Below are 14048 nucleotides of genomic sequence, written 5' to 3' on the forward strand. Positions count from 1 at the left end.
GAAGTTTCATTTGTAGACATCACTTTTCCTTCTTACCGCCTCGTATTTAAAGAAAATTGTGACTCCAAATATACAATATGTTTTTCGATTATTAATAAAGTAATCACACTGTAAAATTACAACATAATAACATGGCTTCTCTTTAGAAGTTTACGAAGAGTCTAAAATTTTTTAAACGGACTTGAAGTGACTCCTTTTTTCAGTTTGGTTGAAATTATACAATACAACGAAAGCGATCTTTATAGAACTAATTTCCTTTATGTTCTTAAGAAAAAATGAGATTATGAGTTTTATTTTTTAGCTTTTAGAAAAATCAGTCAATTAAAAACAAACTTTAAAAATAACTCGTTACAGTTTCATTGATGAAAAAGTTTGTAGTCACTAAATAAATCAAATTAACATCGTCTAATTTTAGATTTGGCAAGAATCCATAAACGTATTTACTGTGCAATCCTACATGTTGTGAACAACTTCAGTTTATATTTATTTACGTAATCATAGGTGTATAATAAAATGTAGAGTTAGTCTAACTCTAGCAACTCATTGGTGATAAGTTTGTCCTTCAAATTACCTTCAAATCATATACAGTCATATTCATGCGTAAATTTTTTTTGGTTCTATAAGAAAAATAATTTATCCTTCGCTACAGAACTTCGCGGTATGTTAAAGAATACTGAAGACAATGTACAGTTTAAATATGGTCGTTGCCAACCAAAACTATCAGAATTTGAACTAAGTTCCTAATAAATCCTTTTAACGTTTCGATTGGCGATTGAATTTTTGATTACTTTTTTTTTTGTATCTTGGAGAGCAAAACTGCACAACTGCTACCTCGAATGGAATAGTGTAAATTGAAAAAGAAATCGATATCAGTCACATTCTTTAACGAAAATGTTATATATTTGTCGCGACATATATTTCAAGTTAGTAGTTGTTTTTGCTTTTCTTTGTGAAAATCTAATATGAAAAACGCTATTTCGAAACTAACGAATGTTAAAATAGAAATTCCCAACTCGATGTATCAACTCACAAATGGAGAGGAAATGATGGGGACTATAGTAGTGATGAAAATTATGAATTTAATATATTTCGAAACATTCATTCACATTTTCCTCTTTTCGGCGAGTTCGTCATAAAACCGGGAAAATTTCGGAACAAATGCATGAGCCGAAATGAAAAACGACTGGTTCAACGCCAGCAGGACGAGAATTACAAAATGAAGGCAACTATTTATAAAATATTTATAACCACAAAAGCATTTCGTTATAACTGTGGTTTCACTCACTTTACTTATTTATAAAATAAAAAACGTTAGGTATTAAATTGAAGAGAAATTGTGACTATTATTTAGAATAAAACACCTGCATCGGTAGTCTCTTTACTTAGCCACACCTCGCAGCAGTAGATTTACATGGAGGCTGTTACCTAGTGCGGCAAATATCAAGGGGCGGCAAATTGCAAAAAAATTGGGAGTAAAGGGATGACGTGAAACTAATGATATGATAGAAACAACATTTTCTCATATAATTCCTAATGTCTGAGTTATAAGCCTTCAAAGAAGGGAAAATAGAATTTATATTCAAATATATTTTACAAATTTCACATTCGAATAAATGATTTTAAACTACTATTTATATAAATGCAACTAAATGTTCTTGATTTTAGGTCTCATCTGTTTCAAAATTAGTTTTTTTTCTTGATTAAGTCTTGATCAAAGTATTTTATATATCGAAAGGTCTAAGAAATAAGAAATTGAAGAAATATATATTTATATATATAGAGCGGTATTCAGGTATTTTTTTTGCGTTTGAGGAATCAAATAATTGTAATTATTTTTCAGTGATTGTAATATTTAAATCAATGTTGAAACCTAACCTACATACTTCTCTACAAAATGAAATCCAGCAAGGGCTGCTGTTATCGACTTAGCTTATTTTATTTATTGTCGACCACATCATCAAGCAAAAAAAAAGTTGACTCCCATACTTCGACGAGTGAACAAGTGCGAGAGTGAAGTGCAGTGAAAGCGGACTCAGGTAGTCAGGTGAGACCCTGATAAAACTTTCTTTTTTTTGCAGGTAGCTGTGCTTTAACACAGCCTTTTATTTATAATGAAAGAAAATACTTTTGCATGAAAGAATTGTGTTTGTTAACACAAACTTGATTGTCCGGAATTTATCCGTTTTCTCAGTACGGCTTAACATTTTATTTTTAGATAATTTCCAGGTACTCCAGCAAAATAGGAAAGCCAAAACAAAAAGTAACAGGTATTGAGCCAGAAAACTCCAAAAATTGGGAGAAACACGAAATACTGAGAAAAAACCAAGATACAACAAGACGACTAGAGAAGAGAAAATTGAGTTGTCAAAAATGATAACTAAACAACAAGCTGAATATGAATTATTGACGAAGACGATGGGACAACAAATTAAATCTCTTGAAGAGAAGATTGAAAACGATTAATGGTAATGATGAGCATATTAAGTCCTTAAAGAGCACTATTCAAGGACTGTATGCCGAAAACAATTCATTGGTAGAAAAAATACTAGAGCTAAAAAGGAATCCAACTACAGAAGAAGTAGATAAGACGAAAACTCGAAACAAAGTGAACGAAGGAACACAAAATGAAGACTGTCCCATGGAAGGATAATATATAGAAGTGTGAAATAAGAAAAAAAGGAAGAAACCAGAGAGACAATCTTCAGAGGAAGAAGACATATCAATGGACAAATAAGTCCAGAAAGAACTGGAAAAGATAGAAAGAGAAGAACAAAGAAAACAGACAAAACCAGAGATAAGGCTACTAGCAAGCAGCTAGTGCAAAAGAAAATCGATGCGGAGTGTAAAATGGGAATACACACAGGGAAAATAACGACGGCGACAAAAGAAGACTTCAACAGAATGAAGATGCTACTGAGCGAGTATAAGGAGTATAAGGAGATTGATATACGTACCTACTCAGCGAAGAAAATAAGAGAAAGCTTGTCATAAAAGGACTGGCTGTTAACACCCCTACATCCGAAGTAGAGGATGAACTGAGGGAAAATGGATTGAGACCAAAAAAAGTATGGCAGTTGACAAGTCGTACACAAAGAAACGAGGACAACACCCGAAAACTACTACGTATATACATGGTAGTAATCGAACCCGCAGAGGAACAAACATATAAGAAGCTAAGATACCTATGCCACACAAAAATAAGTGTGGTAGAACAGAAAAGGCACGATGGACCTGTACAATGTTTCACCACGGGCAAAGCACGTGCAACATGGACGTGCACTGGACCGAAAAACCAAATTGTAGGAACTGCAGAGGAGAACACCCCGCAAACTACAAGGGGTGCCCGAAGCACCCAAAAACAGGACGCACTTACGCACTAGCTGTTAAGAAAACGACAGGAGAAGAACGCCTGAGCTACTGAGTGTGCTGCAGAACATGCAGACACTCATAGCAACACTCATCGCCCAACAGGTAAAGTAAAACCGAGGACCAAGATCATTAGGTTAAGTTAGGTTAGTAAAAAATTTACAAAAACATAAAAAAAAACTCAAAAAAACATATTAAAAAAAACAAAAAAAAATATAAAAAGAAAAAACAAAAGAAAAACATACATCGGGGACAGCTATAGAGAAGGCGGAGGACCACTCGGATTAGATCTTTTCTTGCCGAAGAAGGTTGAAAGAGGTTTACCCGAGGCAGCGAAACACACACACACATTAGGTCCAGAACAAGAAGCCAAGAGTGTATAGCCAACAGGCTAATCTCTTAACAAAAAGATAAGAAATCCCAGAATCTCCCATAGAACTCAGGGGAGAGGAAACTGCGACGCGAAAGAGGATGAGGACCTGTCGAAATGACAGGGGGTGGTGGAATGTCCTTCTTCCCACCCACTCGTGGATTTCTCCGGGGATGGATGCCTAGAGGGATGGGCTCTTCTCACGGGAAAGTGTGTCATTAAGAAAAAATGGAAGTATATGGAGGTATATAGATTTCTAGAGATCTTTATACATGCCAAATGAAATTCTAGAAAAAGGATTTTTCATCTGCCGATAAATATGAATTATGAGAATTAATGTGTGAAATCAGCTTCATCAGTAAACATCAGTTTTGTCAACTCTTTGTTTATCTGGATAATCTCCGATGGTATATAGTACAAATAATTATTTAGTTATTCATTAGTCCTCCAAGTTTGATTTATTGTATTTCAAACTTTCAATAAATAGTTAAAATTTTTTTCGATAATTTTCTTTGGATATCTCTTTATCGCGAACAGTTTCATTGCCTTGTACAACGATCACAAAATTCAAATATCTTTTCATGATGAAAAATCAATTGAAAAAATAATTTATGCTATTTTAAGTTTGTACAGATTGTGTGGAGAATTTTTTTTCATATCTGTATTGTTTGCTGGTATAAAACGAGTTCTAGTCACCAATGCTGATCTTCATGTCTTCATGAAGTTTTTCGTAGCTAAACAAGTTCGTACTTCGAAGAAAAGACGATGAAATAAGCGAATAGAGAGATAATACTGAAGAAATGATGAACAAGGTAACCAAAAAGAAAAAAATTTGATAAAGTACCTGATGAAGATTTTGAAATAGCTGCGAGTACTGGATCATTAAAAATCTGTCTTTGATATTACAGAATTAAGAAAAGATTTGTCCAAACTTTGATAGAGAACTTCATATTGCTTGTGTGTACACCAGCGATAAATTATTGAGATGTTAGAAGCTCGAAAAAAGTGAATAACTATTTACAATGGCCGTTAAGTTAATAAAAACGTTCGAGCTCTTTATATATAGAGTCAGAATGAACAAGTTTTCATACGACAACATAATTAATGATTTTGCAAATTTTGCTTAAAACAATGTCTTTTAATTTTTTAATTTCAATTAAAAAATAGATGGGGAGATCAGACTGTCTGTTCTTTAGGTACCTCTTGAGTAAAAATATTTGAGTGATTTGTTTTTCAAAAATTGTAATAAGAATTTAGACTATATAACTCCTATGAGTATAACCTTTATCTAAGCTCATGTATCAAATAGCAATGATTGAAATGTGAAAGTTATATGTTTGCTGTCGATTATCAAACCCAAATATTTGCATATTCAATGTAATTGGCTCATAATTTCCAATAGTTTCTGAATGCATCTACAGTATTCTTCTCTATATGGGAAATGCGTACGTCAAATCTTATGGAAGTACCAATCAAACAGGCAGTAGCATAGAATTTCCCCTTATTGATAAAATTAAGTTGATTTGTCGTAAGTACTTCTACTTCTACTGTGGCCACTCAAATCCAAGTTGGTTTTGGGCCTTACCAATAAGTTGCCTACAAAATTTTCTATTCTCAGCCATGTCTACTTCCACACCAAGTCTGCTCACATCTTTACCTACTTGGTGATTCCATCTTTTAGTTGACCTCTTCACACTCTTCTTATTGTTGTCTCACAGACACCAATATCAATTAATGAAGAATTTACTCGTAAGTACCTAGGATTTACTATGAACAGGAACAATAAAATAGAAGAAGAAATACAGACGAGGTTAAATGCAGCCAGCACATGTTTTTGTAGCCTATCGAAATTGAACTGCTTTCCAAAAACACTCTCAGAAGAAGTTAATTAGCAAATGAAATATTAAGGAGGATATATGGGCCAGTTTTCGAAGGAGAAGAATAATGAAAAATAGGGAACTCGGGGGGTACAGATGACCAGATATTGTGGTTGTGATAAGAAGTAAAAGAATTAGGTGGCTGGGACATGTCAGAATAAGGGATTTGTCAAAAGTGATAGAATGGAAAGTATCTACTTACATGTCGAGTTGATTTGATTAAATCAAATACAGAGCAGCATTTTTCTCAAAATTATATCCGACCAATACCGCAAACATACAAAAAAACATGAAAAACTTTATTGGCGGAATTTTATTTACAACGGCAATAAAATAAAACTTGATCGCGGTTTTCACGACATAAATCCTATCACAAAATAGAACAGGATTAGCGGGAATCTGAAAATTAACTGACCGAAATAACAAGTCGGAAGTTTCACAAGTTTTGTAGCCGTCGCCGAGTCGGTTTACTTTGGGTCTGATGTTGAGCCATTTAGCCACTTGTCGGTATATTTTCAGAGAAACTGTTTGATAAGTTTCACACTCTCACTGGCACAGCGTAGGTTGAATAATATACGGTGAAAATTTTTATATTTCTTTGAGGTTGATTTAGAAAGAGTTTAGAAAATTCGGAATTTCTGATAATCCAATCAAACAACTACAAATAATTTCAAGCTAGTGACGCAGTGTACACAAGTATTCTTTTGATATTGAATGCATAAAAGAGATTGTCATGTTTGAGACTAATTAATAATTTTCACACATTCATAAAGAGTGGAGAGGTTCATTGATTATCGGGTTGAAAGCGAAATACATACTGTATTTGTATATGAAAACATTTTCTCATCACTTCCATACGTTTCTACGTAGGAGGTATCACACGTTAGTGGAAAATATCTGCCATTATCCTTTTCAAACCTATACTAAAACAAGACGTGTCCAATCAATGTATAATCTGATTTCTGATCATATCAACCATAATACAATGAATTACCAAGATATCCTAAGTGGTTTTTACCAAAAATCACTTGTGAAAATATTGGAAAATAATCTTTTTCTGCCAATGCTTTCAATATTTGATAGATGTGATGAAAAATACGATGACGTCGTGCATTGAAAAAAAAATTATTCCACTTTTTGGAAATTATGGAAAATACACATACAATACACTTTAATTCATTAGCTATTGCAAACTCGGATGTGTGAGCTGGTGGATTGGCGTGATGAAACAGCATTTTCTTCTTAACCAATTTTTGCTCAATTTCGTTGCTCAAACGTTGCAATAAATTCGCATAATACTCGCCATTGATCATTTTTCTTTTTCAACATAGTGAATGAAAATTATCCCACGCGTATCACAAAAAAACAACGTCATGATATTGCCTGCAGATGGAATGGTCTTTGCCTTCTTTAGAACCGGTTCTCCATTATCAGTCCATTGTGTTTCAAGCGTGAAATTGTGTTTCGAGTGTGAAATGATGGACTCACTTTGTATACATGGTTATGAAACGTTTTATTTTTGTGAAACATTGCCAAACACTCTATAGAAACATCCTCACGACGCTGTTTTTGTTCCATTTTGAGCAATCGCGGCACCCATCTTGCACACAGATTCCTCATGTTCAAATTTTCAGTTAATATGCGACTAGCTCGTGCACTTTCAGTCGACGATCATCCAGTACCGCTTTGAGATTTCGTTCAATATTTCTAGAGTTGTATGCCATATGTCCACAGGTTTCAATACCTGTTTGCAGGAAAGTAGTTCGTTGTGTGTGGACAACTTAGAGTCCCTTCCTAGAAGCCAGTAGATTTTTTTATGATGAATTTGAGCATTGTTTTATTTTCACTAGGATATATTGGTTCCATTTTTTCGTAAACTTATTATGAGCAGATTTGTTTTCATTCAACTTGCCATGCCATCTATTAGTTCAGGTGTTAATTATGTCTATGAATGTTTGTAATATTATATTAGCTTCTTCGTGGTCTCGGTGGTCCATAAGGTAACTTCATTTTCTTTCTATTTTACTCTAAAATGTCTGTACGATTTATATGATTTCAGTAGTTCCGTGGTAGTAACTTACTTAATTGTAATTTAGGCTTATGCCAAACTTTGTCAAAGGCCTGAGCAGCAGAACAAACTTTGTTTATCTCCAAGGACGTTTCTATTACGTCTGTGATTCTATGAATTTGGTTGATGGTTGACTGCTGTACTCGAAAACCAAATTAATTAGATATACTTATATTCTTTTCATCTATTATACGTTTTCGCATCTTAAGGAGCAATATTTCCTATCTCCTAAGATTTCGAAATAAAAGGTAACAAAGAAATAGGGAGGTGGGATGTAACATCCTGGGGATCCTGGTTAGGTATCATAATAGCCTCTGCTACGTTCCATAGCTATTCCGTATTTTGTGTGGAAGTTGCTTCGTCATGTCCAGAGATTTTTAAGGATTTCTGTTGATTATAATTTCTGTAGAAACTTCTTTTGAAGAAACAGATCTAGCAATGGAATTCCCCTGTTATAGCTCATTCCAGATTTCCAAAACTATTTGTTTTTTACCCAGCTTCCATCTTCTTTTCTCAGTAGTGGGTTATGTAGAGTAGACCTCCTCAATCGTTTGATTGAGTTAATTCATTCAACAATAGATAATATTTTTTATACACTGGGTTTCGGGTTTTCGTTGTTGTAGTGTTGTTGTTACATCAGCTGGTGCTCTGGTTTGCTGGCGTTATCTTGTAATTTTCCTTTTCTCTTTTATTAGGTACCTGATTTGTTTTGTTATTATATCCTTTTGTTTTGTATTTGATCCCAGGGGTGTTCTCCCTAGCTGATTGCTGAATATTTGTTACAAGACATTCTACTTCATGATTTAACCGTTCTTCTATTTGCTGTGGAAGTGAAAGATCAATTGCGTGCTCAAGACTGATTTTAAAACTTAATTCTGTTGTTTACTAATTTGGTTACATTTTGTACAAGATATGACAATAAATATTCAGTTTACTATCGTAGAGAATTAGATATTTCATTAATATAGGTCCGAAAAACCAAATTAGTCTGATTATTTTCATTATCAAAAATTCAATTTAAGCTAGAAGAAAATAATGTAAAATAAACCGTTCTCGAAATATTCCATGTAGTCTTGCCTGAACTATTTTTAAATGTCGATATAAAATGGAAACGTATCAAAATTTAATGGTGAATTTATTTTGAGAATATAATAAAATATTATCGATCGTAAAAACACCAAAAATATGCAGGTGAAAATACTTACTATGCGAGACTATTATAATGTTTATTAGCGTATAAATTTCAAAGAATAATAAAATGTAAAGTAATTTAATATTTCTTATTCATAAGAGTGAGAATATTTTTCATTAATTCCAAAATACATTTCTAATAGTACTACATTGGGTCGTCACAGTTAAAAAATAAACTTGTACTTTAATGACAATATAAGTTAGACTAAGAGGTAGCTGCTAAAATTAATCAATTCAATAATAATAAACTGAATAAACTATTTTTTGGATGGTGGATCTAAAGAAATGTTACAGTGGCCATCGATGTCACCAGATTTTAATAAAATTGATTAATTTTTTTAAGGTTACATTGAGAATGAATACACGGAGAGAATACGAAATGAATTTTGAAATGTTTCGTAATGTGTATAACTTTTTCGATTAACGATTTCAAGCATGCATTGATGTCTCTGTGATGTCATTTCGAGCACCAATAATGAAAATAAAAACATGTACGTTTACTGTAGTAAATAGATTTAATAATTAATTATTAAATGTTCAGACATTGGAACATAATCATTGTTTTGCACAGAAAAATATCTCGTTAACTTATAATTCTAGGTATAGGGAATGTTTGATAAAAAAAAGTATGTTGGTAGTACTTTTTGATACAAAAAATATAGTATCAGTATTTTGATTCACCCTGTATCAGATTCAATGAATATCATCGAAATAAATAATTTTACACAATTTCTACTAGGTTCGAATGCTTTGGACGCAGATTGTACAGGGATGAATCATCGCTCATAAAAAAATCGATGCAAGGACATCGATATTTTGAAAAGTGAAACATCAATATTAGAAACATCGAAGCTTATGAAACACATATCGATGTTTTTTTAGTAGAAATAGTAGAATAATTATCGATTGATTTTTTAATACAGAATTTGGAAATAATAATTTCCTGGTGCCCAGTAATCGATTTCACTAATGGGTGATAGTAGCTCCATCTTCAGAGAATAACTGCCCACAGGGTACCGAAGCTGCCACAATAAACATATAGGTCATAGATAACTTATTAAGTCCGGGAAATAACCCTTAGCTTACCTTTATAAGAGTAAAAGTGTACGACAGACGACATAGAAAAATCCTGTGACTTGTGAATAAGAGATATCCGTATTTGTTAAGGATTATGATCGGGTTAACTCGATCAGGATCTGAATGTCTGGAAACTAACGCGGATGAAGGTCATTGTTGTTTGCAAAGTGATTGAGTTAATCGGAATTTCGTTCGGAAACTGTGATCTAAATCTCGTTCTGTGTTAGGATCCGCACACATCTGACCGGTGATCTACCTGAATCCAGGTTATAGTTTCCGTCTTCTTCGATGAGTATCTGAATGTTCAGAAACTTATCCGTATGACGGTCATTGTTATTTGGAAACTGATTGAGATCTTGGTAGACTGGTGAGTAAATGCGATCAATGGTATGGGTTGTTCCATTTGTCTATGAATTTTTGAACAAAATTCACTTATTTTCCTTAAATAGGCTGTCTATTATCAATTTTCATGATTAGCGTCATTGATAGGTTATTGAGGTTCATGGTTCTTTCAGTTTTCGTCATTTCAGCATAGAAACAGTGTTTTAATACATATTAAATTTTAGTGCAAAACCCTTGTGATTCATCAAGAATTAATCATACAACTAAATAAATATCAACGCACAAAAAGTAATTGAAATCAAAATTCTTATAGATCAGGTTTTGCATTTGAAAATTCCACCGAAAATTGAACGCGACTGTCGGAAACTGTGATTTAAATCTCGTTCTGCGTTAGGATCCGTAATCACTTGATTGGTGATTTTTCTGAACTTGGGTTACAGTTTCCGAAGAGTGTGCGCAGCTGATATCGTTCATCATCGATGTTCTAGGTTTCGATATCGATGTTGAAACATCGATGTTTATGAATAATTTATTGTTACAATTTTTATGGAAAATTGGTTAAATATATTATCGAAGACAACACAACCCTATATTGTTGTGATGGAGAAGTCCAACTGATTCCAAATATGCAATAAAATATAAGGCGTTTCATTTAAAAAAATATAACTTTGATATGTGAAAAACTATAAAATGTGAATACTAATAATGTTTATTATAATTTCTCGAATTTTCAAATTTATATCTCAAAGGATAAAGGAGTTTCTGAAATTTATCACATTAATCTATCACCTTCTATAAAGATTCAATTTCTATTTTGTTATTTTTTTCATTTTAATTTCCATGCACAACATAAGAGGAATATATTCTAGAGTAATTTATTCAAAAATATAGTTTTAAGTTTGTAAAAGTATTTTGACATAATTTTGTTGGAATAACAAAAACTGCAATGCATGTACAAGCTTTTAAAATAAAGTTAGTAACACTAGTTACATGCGTTCATGCTGAAAATATGAAAACTTGACCTAAATATAGCCTAATATTCAGTTTTAGCAAGTCCGTTAGAACAAAGCAAAGAGAAAAGTGATAATTTCCTGTAGCAGTGGCGGTCTTCCTCATACAAACGTAATTAGCATTACTATACCAACCCACAAGGACTCAAAGATGGTACACATATTAGATAGTTCACGGAAATGTCTCCCTGGTTGAATGAAATGGGGTTAGTTTTGTTGCGGCGACGATATCTACGAAAACTATTACAGAATTTCAACGCAAAGTGAAGCAATTGAAGCACTTTAATACTCTGCCGATGTAATAAAATTATATTATGTATAAAACGTAATCTTAAAAGAAACATTTAGATTTAGAATTTTCTTTCCCAACGTTTTCGGGTAATAAATTTAATTTAAAATCTCATTTTTCTTCAAAGTTCTACAAAGTCTCTACCGTGGCACTACAAATCCAGAGGAATCCATTCATGAAAATGTTTTGATGAGTAGTTACCATTAACAAGCTGAAATTTTGACTTCTACTCCTCAAGCTCCTTTTGAAACCATACTTTTACCTTTATTATAAAAATATACACCTATTCTTATAATTTTCATTGAGCTTGAAACAGAATAAAAATTGAATTAACATCGGATGAGCACTAGGAAGCGCAGTGCTGGAAAAGTAAATCCGTTTAAAGGACAAGAAGAATTATACTTTCGAAATTCAATTAGTTGGTTTGCTTTCAAATCCAATTCCTTAGGAAATTGGAGGGAAGGTCGAATGAAAATTAATGTTATTTAACCATAAGTGGAGAAGAACTACCTCGTTAAGTTAACAGAATTTGATTTTAATTGAGAGGAGGTTTATATCAATCAAAGAATCACAAAATATTTATTTTTCATGCAGTTTTATTACAATGGAGTCTTCACCCATAACATAATGGTGCTTAAAAACCTCATTAATTAAAATATTTCTTGAAAATTGGAAGTGTGTTAAACTTATAACGTATAATTAATAGATATCCAAAGATTTCTTATTGATATATCCAGAGTAGAGGTCTCAATATACAACCACTACACCAACACTCACGATTACACTGTTTAACACGCTTTTCGATGACCAAGTTATCGTCTTCAGAGACTACTACAGATACCCTATATTTCATTACTTATTTGGAATTAGTTTGACTACTCCATTACAGCATCAGAGTATAGGTCGGTAAACCACGACACACGTATCAGTCTATGAAATGTAATGTTTTCCATATTTATTCACACACATCTACTAAGATTTTCTGATGGGTCTATCGAAACGTCCTCTGCATATCATGATAGCGCAGCGATCAATGAATATCTGGATGCCTAAATATTCCATAATGCTTTCTGGTACTGATGGATAAGCTAGTCGGACAAGTCCTGCAATGTCTACCTCGTACTTTTGCAGAGTTTCGTTACGCTTCTGCCTTCGGTTCTTCAGCTGCGATTGGTATAAGTGTGTAATGCTCTTGATACTCGCATGTCCAGCCTCTTCTGCAGCTGTTCGAAGTCGTCAGTTTCTTCAAGAGGTATCGTCTAGAGTACATCTAAGGCGTCTCCTCACAGTGCAAAAGTTAAGTTCACTGCTTTTTCCTTATCGGACCAATTATTCACTCTAGCAGCGCCTCAAAATGTTTAACAGAATTGGTCCAAGATGTCTTGCCGTCGAACGTTGTAGCATTGACTCGTGTAATCCCTTTCGTTTTGAGTGGTGCTTGGACCCATTAGGATATCTTCAGCTCTAGAATTCGCGATCTTTCTTGATATTCTCATAGTTGTCATTTTGTTCTCGATATCCGATTTTAGAGACGACATTTTGTTCTTGACATTAGCTACAATGTCGATTTTCAATGAGAAAATTTCGGCTTTTTATGGTCGAAACCTTCTCGTTGATATTAGCCGTAATATCGTTTTTTTTTTAGTCGAAATATGTGGAAATCTTGTCGTCAGTATTAGCACAAATATCATTCTTCACAGTTGTAATCTTCTCGTTGATACTGACAGAGATATCATTCTTTGGATTGACAGAAATATTGTTTTCCATGATTGAAATCTTGTCTTGTCAATATTAACTGAAATATATTGTTCTTCATTTCGAAAATTGATAAGATCGAAGTGGAAGATTCGTCTTTGAATAAATAAGTTTCTGGATCAAATCCGTTACTTACCAGAGCCACTTTGAGCCTCTACTAATTCACTTTTCTAACCGGACGTTTTCAACTCGCGATTCTTCAGTTCGGCTTTCAGTTCCGTCACTTTCAGGTCACTTTACTCTCTTGGTCATGTTTATGTCACTATTTATACACTTTTTCTGTTCGTGGTGTGAATTAATCCACTGAGTCTTACGTTCTAAATTTATTTACAAACTAAATGATACATTCAACTTATAAAAATTTACTTATAAATATCCATTAAATAATTCGTTCTTTTCACTACGACTATTTATATAAAACTAACTGCACTACATAAACTTATTTATATACCACAAAGAGAATTCTACAAAGTGGTAAAACAAAAAGAAACACAAGAAATAGACTAGAAATTATTTAAGAGAAATACCGTAATAAACGGTCTTCTATAATCCAAGGGTCATCAAAGGCATGTCCGCCTTTCGTAAAAAAACCGGATGAAACGCGCCTCGCAAATTCGCCGAATTTTAAAATTTCATTGTTGCTTGACAGCTTTTTCAACAGTAACTTCTCACATTATTCATAAAAATTATAGTTTTTCACAAT

At 33.1% G+C, this 14048-nt stretch overlaps 1 protein-coding gene across 2 annotated transcripts in view; it reads right to left on the reverse strand.

The window, feature by feature from the left end:
- Positions 1 to 14048, reverse strand: part of LOC130894034 (gamma-sarcoglycan) — a 184895-nt gene that overhangs the window by 56895 nt on the left and 113952 nt on the right. Inside the window, exon 1 of one of the 2 annotated variants that reach the window (XM_057800559.1) lies at positions 5816 to 6090. The exons of the other annotated variant lie outside the window; for it this stretch is intronic. The gene's annotated coding sequence lies outside the window, so the exon portion shown is untranslated. Of the gene's footprint in view, positions 1 to 5815; positions 6091 to 14048 lie in introns of those variants that run through there. 2 annotated transcript variants of the gene reach the window in all.

This window comes from Diorhabda carinulata, chromosome 5 (genome assembly GCF_026250575.1).
Source record: "Diorhabda carinulata isolate Delta chromosome 5, icDioCari1.1, whole genome shotgun sequence".
In the NCBI taxonomy this organism is placed as follows: domain Eukaryota; kingdom Metazoa; phylum Arthropoda; class Insecta; order Coleoptera; family Chrysomelidae; genus Diorhabda; species Diorhabda carinulata.